Below are 15,669 nucleotides of genomic sequence, written 5' to 3'. Positions count from 1 at the left end.
CCTCACCTGCCCCAACAAGGCAGTCCGGATTCCCCCAGCTCTGCCCCCGGGGGATATATGCACATTTGTGTAGATTAGTGCTTGGAATTAAGGCAGATGCCTTGGACACCCAACAATGTACTCCCATGATCCAGCCTCTCTAGACACTTACCCTGTTCCAGGTTCCTGTCTCCCCCGACCTGAAGAGCTTGAGAATGTGTGGTACATTCCCCTCCAGGCCAGCAGAGCTAGGGTGAGTCTGAGCCTCCTGCATCACTATCAGGGCAGAGGATGCCATCTCCCCAGAATCTTTCTGGGACAGCAATTTTGGACTGGCTACGTGATGGAGTCCTGAGCTTACCAGTCATCAAGGCTTCCAGGTGTCTCATATTGGAGGAGACCCTGACCAGCAGCTGCAGCCCCACCTTGGCAAGGAAGCCCACTTTCCTTCAGCTGGCCATAGACTGCTGCAGTCCAGGCCTCTGAAGCTCTGCAAAAACCTCAGACACCTACATGGCCTCATGGTGGAGGGACTCCACATCAGAAAAATCTTTCCGAGGCAGATTTAAACTGGGGACAGTCAGGGGCGCCTGGGTGGTTCAGTGGATTAAGCCGCTGCCTTAGGATCGGATCGTGATCCCAGGGTCCTGGGATCAAGTCCCACATTGGGCTCTCTGCTTCAGCAGGGAACCTACTTCTCCCTCTCTCTCTCTGCCTGCCTCTCTGCTTACTATGCCTACTAGTACTCTCTGTCAAATTAAAAAACAAAACAACAACAACAAAACGTTAAACTGGGGACAGTCAATCCCCATTTGGTCTGCCTGCCTGATGGGGTCCTAGGGTTCCCTAGCAATCAAGGATCCCAGATAGCTCTTCCTGGAGTGTCCCCCAACCATCCCGGGCAACCCTGGCAAGGCAGTCCCGATTCCTCCAGCCCTGCCCTCAGGGGAAATATGCACATTTGTGAAAATTATCACTTGGAATTAGCCTGCTGCTGTGACCAGGGCTCTCCCTACAGCTGCTCTGTTTCGGTCTCTAGCTCCCTCGACCTGGGCCACCCACCTATGCATGCTCTGTGGTCTGTCAGCTGGACATTGACGGCTGAAGCCCTCTGGGCCCGTCTCCAAAACCTGCAAAGCCTCCAGGAGGAGAAGTACCCACCTCGTAAATGTTTCCCAGGCTGCAGCTTTAATCTGGCAAGTCTCTTTGGCCTGAATGCCCGATTGGTTCCAGGCTTCAGCATCCCTTCAAGATGCCCAAGCATCTGTTAGTAGATGGTACCCTGCCCATCCCTCTCTACCCAGGCCTAGAAAGGCAGCTCAGTGTCCCCCGGTTCTGTCCTCAGGGGATATATCCACCTTCATGTAGGTTAAGGCTTGGAATTGGCAGATGCCAGGTGCTCCCAATAGCCCCCTCCTATGAACGAGTCTTGCCCTACCTTGCCAGCCTCCTAAGGCTGTACATTCTCAAATCACATCCCACAGGCTGCCAGGAGCACCCAGGCCAGAGAGCTTGGCAGAACCCCAAGCCCCAGAATGAAATGGGTGTAGAAAGCCCACAATCTGATATTTCTAAAGCTCCCTTTTAAACTGGGTGGGGTCAGTCCACATTTGGAGGGCTCCCCGACATCAGCTTCTCCAGTAACCAAGGCTTCCCAGTGTCTCTTATTGGAGGGTACCCAGGCCGTCCCGCATGGGCCCACCCTGGCAAGGCAGTCCAGCTTTCTCTATCCCCTCGCCCAAAGGAAGAATATGCACATTTGTGTAAACTAAGTTTAGAATGAAGGAAATACTTTGGAACACCAACAGACCACTCCTGTGGCTCTCCGGAAACTTGCCTGTTCCAGGTCCCTGGCTCCCCAAATCTGTGCTGTTTGCACATGTCAACCTGCTGAGGGCATCCTGGGTCCTCTGGGCTGGCAAAGCTTGGGTTGGTCCCCAAACCTGTATAGTCTCCAAAGTGGAGAGAGCCCACCTCCCAGGAATCTTTGTGAGACAGCAGCTTTGAACTGTCAACAGTCAGGACCCATTTGGACTAGCTGCTTGAGGGGGTTGCAGGCTTACCAGTAATCAAGGCTGACAGACATCTCTTACTGGAGGATGCCATGGAAGCACACCAGGCTCCATCTTGGCAAGGCAGTGCCGGACTCCTCAGCTGTACATTCATGTGCAACATTCTAGCACATTTGTGTAGGTTAGGCTTGGAATTAGTCTGATCCTTGCATCCCCAGCAGCTCAATCATATGACCTGGCCTCTCCAGACACTTGTCTTATTTTTGGTCCTTGGCTACCCTGACCTGCAAAGCTTGCACATGCATGGTTGGCTTACCAAGGACATCAGCTTACCAAGGACAGCTGGTACCCTCCAGGCCCATGGAGCTTGTTGGTCCAAACCACCTGCATAGCCTCCTGGGCAGACAAAACCCACCCCTGAAATTCTTTGAGGTAATAGCTTTCAGCTGGCTTTCAAAGGTCAGTCCTCATTTGGACCAGCTGTTAGCCGGGGATCCTGGCTACGCCAACCAAAGCTCTCAGGTGTCTCTCATCAGAGAAGTTCCTGCTCAGTCAGCCTGACCCCATCCTGGCAAGGCAGTCAACTTCCCTCCAGCTCTGTATTCAGGGGGAATATACTCATTTGTTTGCAAGACTTGGAATTAGGCAGATTCCAGGTACCCCAAGTAGCCTGCTCCTGTTCCCCAGCTTCTCCTGACAGTTGCCCTGTTCCAAATCCTGGCTACCCAAACCTGGCTCGTTTACACATATAGGGTCTGTATTTCATCAGCTGGCCTTTGGCTGAAAGGGGCACTCCAGGCCTCAGGTGTTCCAGAGGGGACCCCAACCACCTGCATTGCCTTAGGGTGGAGGGAGCCCACCCTAGGAAACTCTTTCTGAGGCAGATTTCAACTGTTGACAATCAGTCTCCCTATAGACTGGCTGCCTGTTGGGGTCCTGGGGTTCCCAGCAATCAAGGCTCCCAGGTATCTCTTCTTGGAGGGTCCCCCAACCATCCTGTACTGACCCACCCTGGCAAGGCAGTCCAGATTCCTCCAGCCCCACCTTCAGAGGAAATATGCACATTGGTGAAAATTAGCACTTGGAATTAGAAGCAAGTACCCCCAGGAGTCTGCCCTTGTGACCTGGCCTCTCCCTACAGCAGCCCTCTTTTATGCGCCTCGCTCCCCTTCCCCAGCTGTCTGTACATGCTCAGTCTGCACTTGGCCCTTGCCCTTCTGGTCTGTTGGGTTCAGGCTGTGATCTGAAACCTTCATAGGCTTCAGGGTGGAGCGTGCCCACTCCTCATAAATCTTCTAAGGCTTTAACTGGCAACAGACAGTCCCTATTTGGAATGGATTGCCTGATGCGATCCCAGGCTTCTCTAGTAATCAAGGCTCCCAGGTGGCTCTTATTGGGGGGTTACCCTAACCATCCTGTGCCGACCCACCTTGGCAGGTCAGTCCAGATTCCTCCAGTTCTGCTCTCGGGTGGAATATGAGCATTTGTGTAGGTGAATGCTTTGAATTAGGCAGATGGCAGGTACTCCCAGGGCTTCGCCCTGTGAACAGGCCTTGTGGGACACTGGCCTATCCCAGGACCCCAGCTAACCCCGACTGCACTGACCATGTGTCTGCAGTCTGCACACTGTTAGCATTTCCTGGATTGCAGGAGCACTCCAGGTCCATGGGACTCTGGTAGGACACCAACCACTTACACGGTCTCAGGGTGCAGAGAGCCCACCAACTGAAAGTATTTCTCAGTCTCATTTGAAATTGAAGGTGCTCGGTCCACATTCGGGTGGACTGCCCGATGATGTCCTAGGTACTTTAGAAATCAAGTCTCCAAGGCGTCTGGTATTAGAGGGTACCCTGAACATCTTGTGGGTCAGATTCTACCAGTTCTGCCCTCAGTTGAGCAGGCAGATTTGTGTATGTTAGGGCTTGGATTTAAGCAAAGCATTGTACTCCAATAGCCTGAATCAGTGATTTGGCTTCCTTGTACACATGTCCCTGGCTACCTTTAACTGCATGGCCCATGCATGTGCAATATGCACCCGTCAGCCTGCCCAGCCTCCAGTGCCCTCCATGCCTAGGATTTCACACCAGTCCCCAACCACCTGCTTAGTATTTTGGGTGTACATTGCTCACCCAAAAGTCTTCCCAAGGAGGAAGCTTTAAACTGTCTGTAGCCAGCTCACATGGCCTGACTGCATGATGGGGACTGAGGCCTCTGTGGCAACCAGGACTCCCAGGTGTCTCTTACTGAAGGATATCTTGGGAGGTCAGAGCAGCCAGGAACCTGGAATAAGTCAATGTCAAGTGAGGCCCAGACACAGGTGGGGACTATTGGAGGTAACTGATCTTAATTCTAAGCCTCTGAGACACAAATGCACATAATCACTAGAAGGCAGAGCTGAGGGAATCTGGACTGCTTTGTAAAGTCTATATCAGTTTGGCTGACCAAGGTATCTTCCAAAAAGAGACATCTAGGAGCCTGATTGCAGCGGAAGCCTAGAACCCCACCAAGCCAGTAGTCCATAGGGGGACTGGTAGTCTTCCACTTCAGTGGACATCTTAAAGCAACTTTGGGGGAGTGGAGGGTGGGCCCCCTCCACTTTCTACAATGCAGGTGGTTAGGGCTAGGTGCTAGCTCCAAAGGCCTGGAGGGCCCTTCTGCTCAAGGGCAGCTGACAGTGCGAATGCTGTGTGTGTACCAGACTCACAGATCCTGGTGGCCAGGGTCCTGGAAACCAGTAAGTGTTGGGAGAGGCTGGGTCACAGGAGTGGGTTCTTGGGGTTACAAAACATTACCTATCATTGTGTAATATTCTCCTTGTCTAAGGCAGAACTGGAAGTTTTTCAACTTCTTTGCTAGGAAGGGGCCAGGCAGGCAGGACAGGATATCCTCCACTAGGAAACATCTGGGAGTACTAGTTTCTAGAGGGATAAGGAAGCAAGTCCATATAAACATTGTTAGTTATTTTCAGTTGCCAACTCAGAGCGATATTCAGGAGGTGGGCTCCTACCATGCAAGAGGGTATGCAGGTGGTTGGGGGCCTGGCCAGACTTCCATGGGCTTCAGTGCCAGGTCTCCCCAAAACCTGCTTATGAGTGCAAAAAAGTGGCCGCTAAAGAAGTGTGCATGCACACGGAGGGAGGGGATGGCCACAGGCCAGGGTAGCCAAAGACCTAAACAGGGCAAACATCTGGAGAGGCCAGGTCACTGGAGCAGGCTCTGGGGGTTCCAAGACATAATCTACACAAATGTGCATATTCCCACTGATGGCAGAGCCCCAATAATCTCGGTTGTCTTAGCAGGGATGGAATGTGTGGTCTGGCCAAGTTCTCCTCTAAGAAGGACACCTGGAAGCCTTGATTGCTGCAGAAACCCAGGACTCCAGCAGACAGTAAATCCACATGGGGTCCCAGCCACCCACTTCAGGGCTGTCTCAGAGTGGTTTTCAGGGGGACATCTCCATCCATTCTCAGGATATGCCAGTGGTTAAGGATGGGCCCTAGCTCCACAGGCCTGGAGGGTTCTGGCTGCCCAGGGTTGTTGATGGGATAGGTACAGCTCCTGTGCGTGTCATGTAAGTCGGGTGGCCAGGAGCATGGGACAGGGTAAGGCCAGGTCACAGCAGCAGTCTTTTTCTGGTACCCGGCATCTGCCTAATTCCCAGCCTTAGTTTACACAAATGTGCACATTCCTCCTGAGGGCAGAGCTGGAGGAAAGTGCACTAAGTTACCAGGGTGGGGCAGCCAGCAGGGCTGGGGACTCTCCAACACAGGCACCTGGGAGCGTTGACGATTGGATAAGCCCAGGACCACACCAGGCAGCCAGTCCAAACGGGCACTTTTTGTCACTGGTTTGAAGTTTCCACCTCAGAAACGTTTTGAAGGGGTGGGCATCTTCCACCAAGGAGGCTATGCGGATTTTGGAGAGCATAGGACTGGAGGATGCCAAGAACAAAAGGCCAGTCTGCACATGGTGGGCAGTGAAGGTGAGGGTAGCTTGGGGCCTGAAACAGGTCTCTGGAGGAGTAGGGTTTGGGGGGTATAGGCATCTGCTTAATTCCAAGTGCTAACCTACACAAATACACATATAGACTCACCTCAGAAATATTGTGGATTCGATTCTAGACCATCCACAATAAAGCAAATATTGTAGTGAAGTGAATCAAATGAATTTTTGGTATCTCAGTGCATTTAAAAGTTATGTTTACATGACAGTCTGTTAAGTATGTTAAAGTAATTAAAAAATACTTTATTGAGGTGCCCAGGTGGCTCAGTCAGTTAAGCATCTGCCTTTGGCTCAGGTCATGATCCCTGAGTCCTGGGATCAAGCTGCGTATCAGGCTCCCTGTTTAGGGGGGAGCCTGCTTCTCCCTCTCCCTCTGTTGCTGCCTGCTTGTGTTCTCTCTCTCTTTCAAATAGATAAATAAATAAATAAATAAAATATTTTTAAAAATACTGCTAAAAAATGCTAAGCATCATCTGAGCTCTTGGCAATTAGTAACTGCTGAGCTCAGATCCCCATGTCAAATATAATTAACAATGAAAAAGTTGGAAATATTGTTAAGAATTACCAAAATATGACACGGAGACATGAAAAGAGCAAAACTTTTGGAAAAATGGCACCAATGGACTTGTTCAAGGCAGGGTTGCCACAAAGCTTCCAATTTGTAAAAAATCTAATATCTGTGAACATAAGAAAGTAAAGCACAAAATGAGATATGCCTGTTTTCATTTTAAGAAAATATCTAAAGGAATTCCTTTAAATACAGAGTCATCTCCTTGGACCAATAAACTACAGAGGACACAATAGTGAGGCTGTGTCATAAAAAGCAATGCAGCACTGGCCTTATGCACTAGAACATTTAAAGGCTGCAGCCCTGCTCTGCCACAGAACAGTCTGATTACTCAGAGGACACTAGCTGTAAGGAAGCCAACCCACACAAAGTAGCCAAGGGTAGTTGGCTCCCATTGGCGTCCTAATCTTTGAGCTAGACCAAGGGGCTTCAAAGAAAAGAATCAATCCGTCTGGTCTTGGTCTGAATTTCTGACCCACAAAAACTATGAACATAGTAAAATAGTTGTTTCAAGATGGCACATTTAGGTAAGTTTGTTATGTAGCACAAGTAACTGCACCAGAATGGGAGGGTCAAAGACATATCAGCATGGATGGATAGATTCATTATCCAAAAACATTCCAATCATCTGCAGAATGGAAGGTCACAACACTTTGGAATGAAGTTTTTCCAAATAATCTAAAGAAATTTTTTTACATATGTGTTGTCCTACTTGAGAGCTTCAGAGCAATGAAAGTAGTCCTTCGCTAAAGCTTTCTGATCAGACTACTTATTAAGTAGTTAGTTTATTGTGAGAGTAGTTAATTGTGAGAGTTCTAAGGAAGAAAAAGGTTAGTAAACCTTGTTCCTTGAGCCCACATTTCAAATTGTATCCCATGAGTGCAGATAGTAGTAAAAGGCATCCCAAGTTTTCCAGTTAGAGAACTGACTAGCATAACTTCTCAGATAATGGTATTATTTCATGTCAATATGTTTTACAGTTCTAGCAGTAAAAATGTCAACACCATTGCTGACATTTTAAAGACTAATATAATAATTTTTATTTGTATTTTAAGTCACAAAAATAAAATTAACCCTCAAGAATCAATGTTCCTGGGGCGCCTGGGTGGCTCAGTGGGTTAAAGCCTCTGCCTTCAGCTCAGGTCATAATCTCAGGGTCCTGAGATCGAGCCCCACATCGGGCTCTCTGCTTGGCGGGGAGCCTGCTTCCTCCTCTCTCTCTGCCTGCCTCTCTGCTTGTGATCTGTCTGTCAAATGAATAAATAAAATCTTAAAAAAAAAAAAAAGAATCAATGTTCCTGCTTTGTTTTTAAATAGTGCATATGATAAGGATAATAATAAAGTCCTATCAATATATAAAAAGTTTTTTGGAGTAAGCAAGCTTTGTATTTCTACCATCCTGGGATCCAGGTTCCTAACTTTATGATAAGGTGTAAGATACAAAACTTAAAGAATCACTACTCTGGAAGGTAGAATTTGGGTGGGGTAGGGGGAAGGAATAATATACAGTAACAGTCTTCTGTGAATGATAAACTTCAGAATAGACATATAATATTACACAGACATTATGGAAATAATTTATTCTAATATAAATGTTTGGCTTGAATATCATAGATGATATTATTTTTTCTGTTTTTAGTCTTCATTGAAATCAACAATTCTTTTTATTTTCTTTATTTTTCTTTCCAATTTACTGAGCTATAACTGACATATACTATTACGTAAGTTTAAAGTGCACAAAATTTGGTATATCATATTTGGTATACAAAATTTGGTATATCATATATATTATGAAACATTTACCACAGTAAGGGTAAGCAACACATCCCTCCCTTCAAAATGAGATAACACTTTATACCTGTTAGAATGGCTATCACCAAAAAGACAAGAGATAACAAGTGTTGGTGAGGTTGTGAAGGAAAAGGAAAACTTATGAACTATTGGGGGGAATATAAATTGGTACAGCCACTGTGGAAAATAGTACAAAGCTTCCTCACAAAATTAAAAATAGTATTACCATATAATCCAATAATCCCACTTCCGGATATATATCCAAAGAAATTAAAATCCGGATCCCATAGAGGTATTTGCACTCCCATGTTCACTGCAGCATTATTCACAATAGCCAAGATAAGGAAACAATGTAGACATCCACCAACAGATGAATAGATAAAGAAAATATGATATGTACATATAATGGAACACTATTCATCCATGAGAAAGAAGGAAATTCTGCCATTTGAGAAAACTTGGATGAACTTTGAGGGCATTATGCTAAGTGAAATAAGTCAGACAGAGCAAGACAAATACTGTATGATCTCACTTATACGTGGAATCTAGAAAAGTCAAACTGAGAGAAACAGTAGAAAAGTGATTACCAGTGGTTGGCAGGAGGGGGTGAGGAATGGGGAGATATTGGTCAAAGGGTACAAACATCCAGTTATAACAGCAATAAGTTCTTGGTGAATGGTGAATATAGTATAGTATTTGTCTTTCTCTATTTCACTTAATTTATTCAACTTTCTAATTATTTTTAAATTACGGGATACAGAGCAGTGTATTTTCTTTCAATATAGGGAACTAAAACACAAACCAACCTTCAGGACTATCCTCAAATGTTTCAGCAATATACAAAATAGGTTTCCAACCAATTTCTGTAAACTACTATTGACCAAAAAGAATACGACAAACACCAAAGAAATAAATTGGTACTAGGAGAGTATACTTCATTCAGTTGGTATTAGCATATTTTAGTGAATTCTATTATTCATTCAAAATTAGATATTACTAGACATGTTCACTTAGAGACTAGAGAACTGGGAAAAGCAGCAGAAGTTCTGCCTCATTAAAGGTCTATAATGTTAGGCAAGTGACTCTGCTTCAGGCTCCCCAAGTGTAGAACAAGGATAGCAGCATCCACTGGCAGAACTGGAAACAGGTGCCACCACACTGAGAAGACTATAGGGTGTCCATGTAGTCTGGAAGCACTGATATATTATTTCATTATTCATGAAATTAATAGTTAATCCCAGTGACTACTTATTCTGGGGCAGCTAAAGCTGCGGGTTTATTCTAAGAATGACATAAAGCATCTAAAGAAATGGATTGCGGAGGCATGTACAGGGATTGGTTGGAAATGATGTGTTTCTTGTTTCATAGAACCTACAGCTATGTTGTTTTGAATTAAGTAGACCGCCTCTCTCTATATATTTTTTCTCCTGTTTCTGGTTCCAAACAGCTCACTACACCCCCCCCCCCCCCACCTCTCCTCTTCTCTTCAACACACACACTCCTGCTTTCACTGCACTGCTATGGAAGAAAGGAGAAGGCAGCTTTTACCAGAGGAAATTTTTATCTACCTATACACGAATTACCCGCCTCCTGAAAGCCTCCCTTAAAACAAGAAAATAAACTTTAAAAAAGTCTTCTATTTTCTTTTACAGGTATTTTTAAAAGAAGCCTGAAAGGAGAGGAAGGGAAAGCCTGGTTCAACTATCAAGAAAACAAAGGCAGAACGCAAAAGCGGGTGGAGGACAAAAGAACTCAGGAAGGGAAGCAGAATCACAGAAAAGGGGAAAAGAAAAGGGAGGGAGGAAAGCAAGAAAAGTAGCAACAGATGCCCAGGTCTGGCAGAGGTTCTGAAGTCACAGCCTTAGTCAAACTGGCAAGAGTATTGGCATTGTGAAAGCAGTGGCCCGAATTCCATCCCTCTTGAGCAAGTCACAGAAATCTGTCAGCTTCACTATCTGTAAACAAAATCTTCACCATTTTTAACTTTAAAGTCTTATTTCTAATACACCTTGATTTTCATCTTGGCTTTTAACAGCTTACGAAACAAACACTCCTGGAAGCTTTTTAACCGTTTTTTATACCCAGCCTTTCTTGATGCCACTCCTGGATAGTTCAAATGGAAACTAAATTTAAGCTAAATTAAAATTAACCTCACCAAGCCAAACCAGGTACTGCCTATCCCTGCCTCCATATACAAAGTTACGATTTATGGATGTCAACTTTCTTTCAATTTACACACTAGGAGAACACCTTAAAAATAACAGGCAAAAGCTTCCAAATGAATCCAAATAACGACACATTTTGCGGTTTACGTCCAACAGAACTCCCGGCTTGCAAGGAGCTGGAACCAATGCGAGGGGCCCTTTCTCCCTTATTAGGAAAGGGGAACAGTTTAAACACTTGATATGAAGTCTTAGGAAATTACAAGTTGTTTCCTTTACAAAACAAGTTCAGGCCAGGGGGAGGAACTGACGACCTGACCACCCAGCCCGCCCTGCTCTCCGCCTTAGATCCAGACCTAGAGGATTCTGCTGCTGACGTCACAAGAGACCGGCGCCGCGGAGGGCGAGGGGAGGAGACAGTCTACGTCACCGCCGCTCCGAGACGGAAGTCAGGCGCGCGGAGAGGGCCCACAAGTTAGATCCGGCAGCTGGCGGAGGGAGCCGCTCAACCGCTTCCACGCGAAGTAAGAGCGCGCTGCGCGTGCGCGGATTGGCTGCGGGATCGCCGTTCTGGCTAGTGTGAGGTCCTGTCCGTCCGCCCCCGCACCCTGGCAGTCGCCGGGCTCCCTGGAAATGATGGAGTGCTCGGGCGCGCTTTTTCCTCTTGAACCTGGAGAAATCATTTCTCCCCTGGCGCCTGCGCAGCCCAGTCTGGACTTGTATGAGTTCAGTGACCGCTGAGCGCGATTGTCCCTGGGCGGACCTTAAGGCTTGGGGCCTGGGGATGTGGGGTGGTGGCGATTCATTCAGGTCAGTTGTCTCACGGGGTGTGGACACTGAGCTTTCGGCGAGTTTGTAGCAAGGCGCAGCTCACTTAAGTCACTTCCTCCACGGTAGAGCCCTTGAGGAACCCTGCCTCCTCTAGATTAGGGAAGGCCCTTTGGCCGCTGGCGTTGGGAGTTCTCGCCAGAGTCCTCATGTACACTTGATCTTAGCTAAAAGGCCGAGAAGCGATCAGAGTCCTAAAGTAAAAATTGTCAATAACATTTACCTGTTAAAATACATTCATTTATCCCAAGTACGCGGAACGTTACCAGGTTCCGTATTAAGAGCGAGTAAAGGGCAATTGATACCGTGGTCTTACGTTTATAAACAATTACTGAAACGTCTGAAGGGCAATTGATACCGTGGTCTTACGTTTATAAACAATTACTGAAACGTCTGAGGGTGTAGAATTGAGCTTTTCCAGCTTGTAGCCTGTCCACCTATTTCCCTGGACTTCCCCATCAGGGAAAAGCCACGTCAGGATTGCAGTGTCTGTAGATCCAAAACTGAGCTCGAAAGGAATCACATGCCTAAAACAGCCCGTCTCCAGACTAGCTTCTAAGTTTGAAGCCGAGGTAGTCCTGAAAATGAGTGAATGTATGACATACATATATGAATAAATGAACGTATGAGACCATTCCCCCTTATGTTTCTGCTCTGAAAATGAAGTATACACTAGAGATTCTTAAATGCAAAGAATTAGCAATCCAGCCTATATCTACTGATCCGTGCTTCCCACCTGGAGGAGTTACTGGGTAACTTTTTGAGATTTCCAGTTATACATATGCAAACATTCCGTATTTCATAAAGCAATTACGTGAATTACGTGTCCACTGTAAGTGGTCCCAGGATGTAGGATTTAAATACCTCTGAATTGTTTCCTGACTTGTAAATAGAAAAATCTTGTTCCGAGATAGTTTAAAGGTGTGGCTGATAAGCAACACTGTGTGTGTGTTTGTGTGTGTGTGTCCCTATCACTATGAGGAAATCTTTCCCTGAGATAAAACGAGACTAGGTCTCCAAAGAGTCTAAGGTGACAAAGTGCGAAATTTAAACCAATCTAAATAACATTTCTTCTAACGCACCCTATGGTGGGCCTGGAGAAAGCTTGTTCTTTTAGTTACACAGAAAGGTGTCGTGAACTTTTTTCACTGCGGAAACAAATGTTACATATGTCCCAGAGAACCAGCCTTCCAATACTAACTTCAGATGCTGTCATGGAGAGAATACTGCACTGGGCATTAGAAAAACCAGAGTTCTAATCTCACTTATGACACTTGATCTTGGGCATTTCATATCTCTGAACTTTCCTTTCCTCACTTTTAATGTGGTCTTTGTCCTTCTCCCAAATTCTCCTGTAGTATTTTGCTCTTTGACTCTGGTCTCACTACTTTGTGGTCTTAGTACTAGCATGACAGAGTTTAGTTTAGTGGGTACTCACTAGAAATTTGTTGAAATAATCCTTTCCAACTCTATAAGGATTCAACTGGGCCATTTTTCTTCTTTGAAACAATGTACCTAAGATGTTATTGAGATGCTATTTATTGCCAAAGAATCACCCCACAGGTTACTTATTACAAAGGTGTAAAGGTGTTTACAATGGATAAACCTTGTAGATACCACCTTTAACCAAATCATCAAAATTAACCAAAAATTGAGCAGTAATTTGACATTGTATTGCTATGAAGCTTTGAGGGTACATCATCTATGGAACATCCCTGGAAAAAAATGTTCAACCTGAATCTAATCATAATCAGAAAAATCCAAATTGAGGAATATCTGGCAAAACCACTGGCCTGGAATCATGAAAAATATTATAGAAGATGAAAAACCCTAGGTAATTATTCTATATTAAAGAGGCATGATAATTGTATATAGGGAAATAGATGTAAAGCTCATTTATTTTTGTTATAATGTCCCAAATGGCCAAATTGTTCCTCAGATTCCCAGTTACTTCTTGTTCCTGTTGAGAAAACTAATTAAATAAGTAGGGTGCTTCAGAAAAGTTGATTCTTAATATTCCTAAAAGTTTCTTCAGTGAAAGTCTGCTTATGCTGAATGCTCACTGGAAACAGAAAACACCAGTCAATGGAATCAGCTACTTCTTTGCTCCAAATTATAATTTTGTAAATTATAGTAAAAGTATAACTCTCAATCCTTAAAAGGAAAACAGTATTTTTTAATATGTAATTTTCAAGAACTTGCTAAGTCCTTTTCAGTTTTAATTGCCTCGCCCAACCAGAGGTAAAGAAACAGAATAAAAATGAAACCACTAGAAAAACCTGAGGAAGTGTTCTTAATATTTCTGATTTATAGCTCTTCATTTTCTTGAGGTAATCACTGCTGTTAAAAAAACAAATTCAACTTGAGTACATTTTAAAGATCTAATTGGCTTTATTGAACAATTTATGAATTGGGCAGTACTCCATCTAACAAACAGAAAAGAGCTCCAAAGAACTACAGAAAAGGAAAGGCTTTAAAGCCAGAGAAGGAGTGGGACAAGGAAGTCATTAATTGGGGAGTGAGGGAGGATTATGTCAGGCAAGATCACCTTCCTTTGGGGGACAAAAAGGGACCTACTAGACAAATCACTTCACTACTGCCTATCAAGAAATTCTAGATTGATAGGTTAAGATTACATTCCTGGAGCAGGGTAAAACTGCAATTAAGTTAGAAGTTTTGGTTTGGTAATGTGGGCTTAGTACTAGTGACTCCCTTTTAACATTGCTTTAGAGCCTCCAGAGCTCCTGGGAGCCTCCTAAAATGAAGACCTATTCCTCAGCCTGTCTAGACCCTGCCCACTTCTGCATTATATTAGTTCCTAGCATATGCACACACAGAAATATTCTAGCATACCATAATACTCTTTATGTAGGTCTTTCAGTTAAGAGGATTTAAGATTAGGGGCACCTGGGTGGCTCAGTGGGTTAAAGCCTCTGCCTTCAGCTCAGGTCATGATCCCAGGGTCCTGGGATCTAGCTCTGCATTGGGCTCTCTGCTCAGCGGGGAGCCTGCTCCCCCACCCCCCACCTGCCTCTCTGCCTACTTGTGATCTCTGTCAAATAAATAAAATCTTTTTAAAAATCTTAAAAAGAGGATTTAAGATTAAATGAATAAAAAGGAAGTCATTTGTTCATGTAACTGAAAATCCCAGGGGTAGAAGATAAGGTATGGCTACATGCAAATGTTAAATGAAGTCTTTAGATTGGGTTTTTATCTCTGGTCCCTGTTCTTTTTCTCTGCTGGCTCCATTCTCAAACTGGTTCCCCTGTCCAATAGTGAGATGGCACTCTGTAGGTCTGGGCTTTTATCTCCTCTCTTGACACATACTTCTTTCTCCTGCCCTAGCCAGGGTTACAGCAAAAGTCCTGGACTTAACTGATGTCCTGAACCAATCACTGGGAGGAAGTAAAGACGGGTAAGAAATGCTGATTAGTTTGTGAGCCAGGAGGAGGTCATCCCTACCCAAACCACCTACACTGGAGAAGTTATGGATCCCCAAGGGAAAGATGTCCACTATCTTTCTCAACTCACCTAGCAATTTCATACCTCCCTGCCATGGCTCCTGTTTTCCCTCTGTTTAAAATAGTCTTCCACAATTACCTTTCTGACAAATGCCTATGTAGCCTTTAAAATCCAGATCATGTATCACCTCCTTTTTGCCACCTTCTTTGTTGCTTGTCCATAAAACTACCCCATCCTCGGAACCACTTCTATACCATGTACCTATATGTTGATTATCAGACTGAACTGGAATTTTTTTCAAAACAATTGCAATTTTACAAGAAATGAATGTCCACTATTTTAAAAAATTCAAAGGAAAATACCAAAGAATGGCCCATCGGCTGGCACCAAAATCTGAACTGTTTGTTATGGGTAGTTAATAAGATAAGTACAGAAATTCAGAGTGTCTAGAAATGGTTATGGCAATTTGGCAAAGTAACTTACATATGTTGAATCTAATAAACAATTCAGATACGCATTTTCAAACTCTTAAAAAATCATTTCACTAGTAATTCATAAATAACGCAGTTAATTTCATATAAAAAGGATCACACTAGGGATGCCTGGGTGGCTCAGTGGGTTAAGCCTCTGCCTTTGGCTCAGGTCATGATCTCAGGTCCTGGGATAGAGCCTCACATGTGGCTCTCTGCTCAGCAGGGAGCCTGCTTCCTCCCCTCTGCCTGCCGCTCTGCTTACTTGTGATCTGTCAAATAAATAAATAAAATCTTTAAAAAAAAAACCACACTATATGTATGGTGCTGGAACTTTCTTTTGTTCACTTACTATCTCAAAGATCCTTCCATTTAAAAAAAATTAGTCAAAATTA

The sequence above is a fragment of the Mustela nivalis genome, assembly GCF_964662115.1.
Source record: "Mustela nivalis genome assembly, chromosome: 1".
In the NCBI taxonomy this organism is placed as follows: Eukaryota; Metazoa; Chordata; class Mammalia; order Carnivora; family Mustelidae; genus Mustela; species Mustela nivalis.
The sequence above is the reverse complement of the archived record's forward strand: the minus strand, read 5'-3'. Positions refer to the sequence as shown.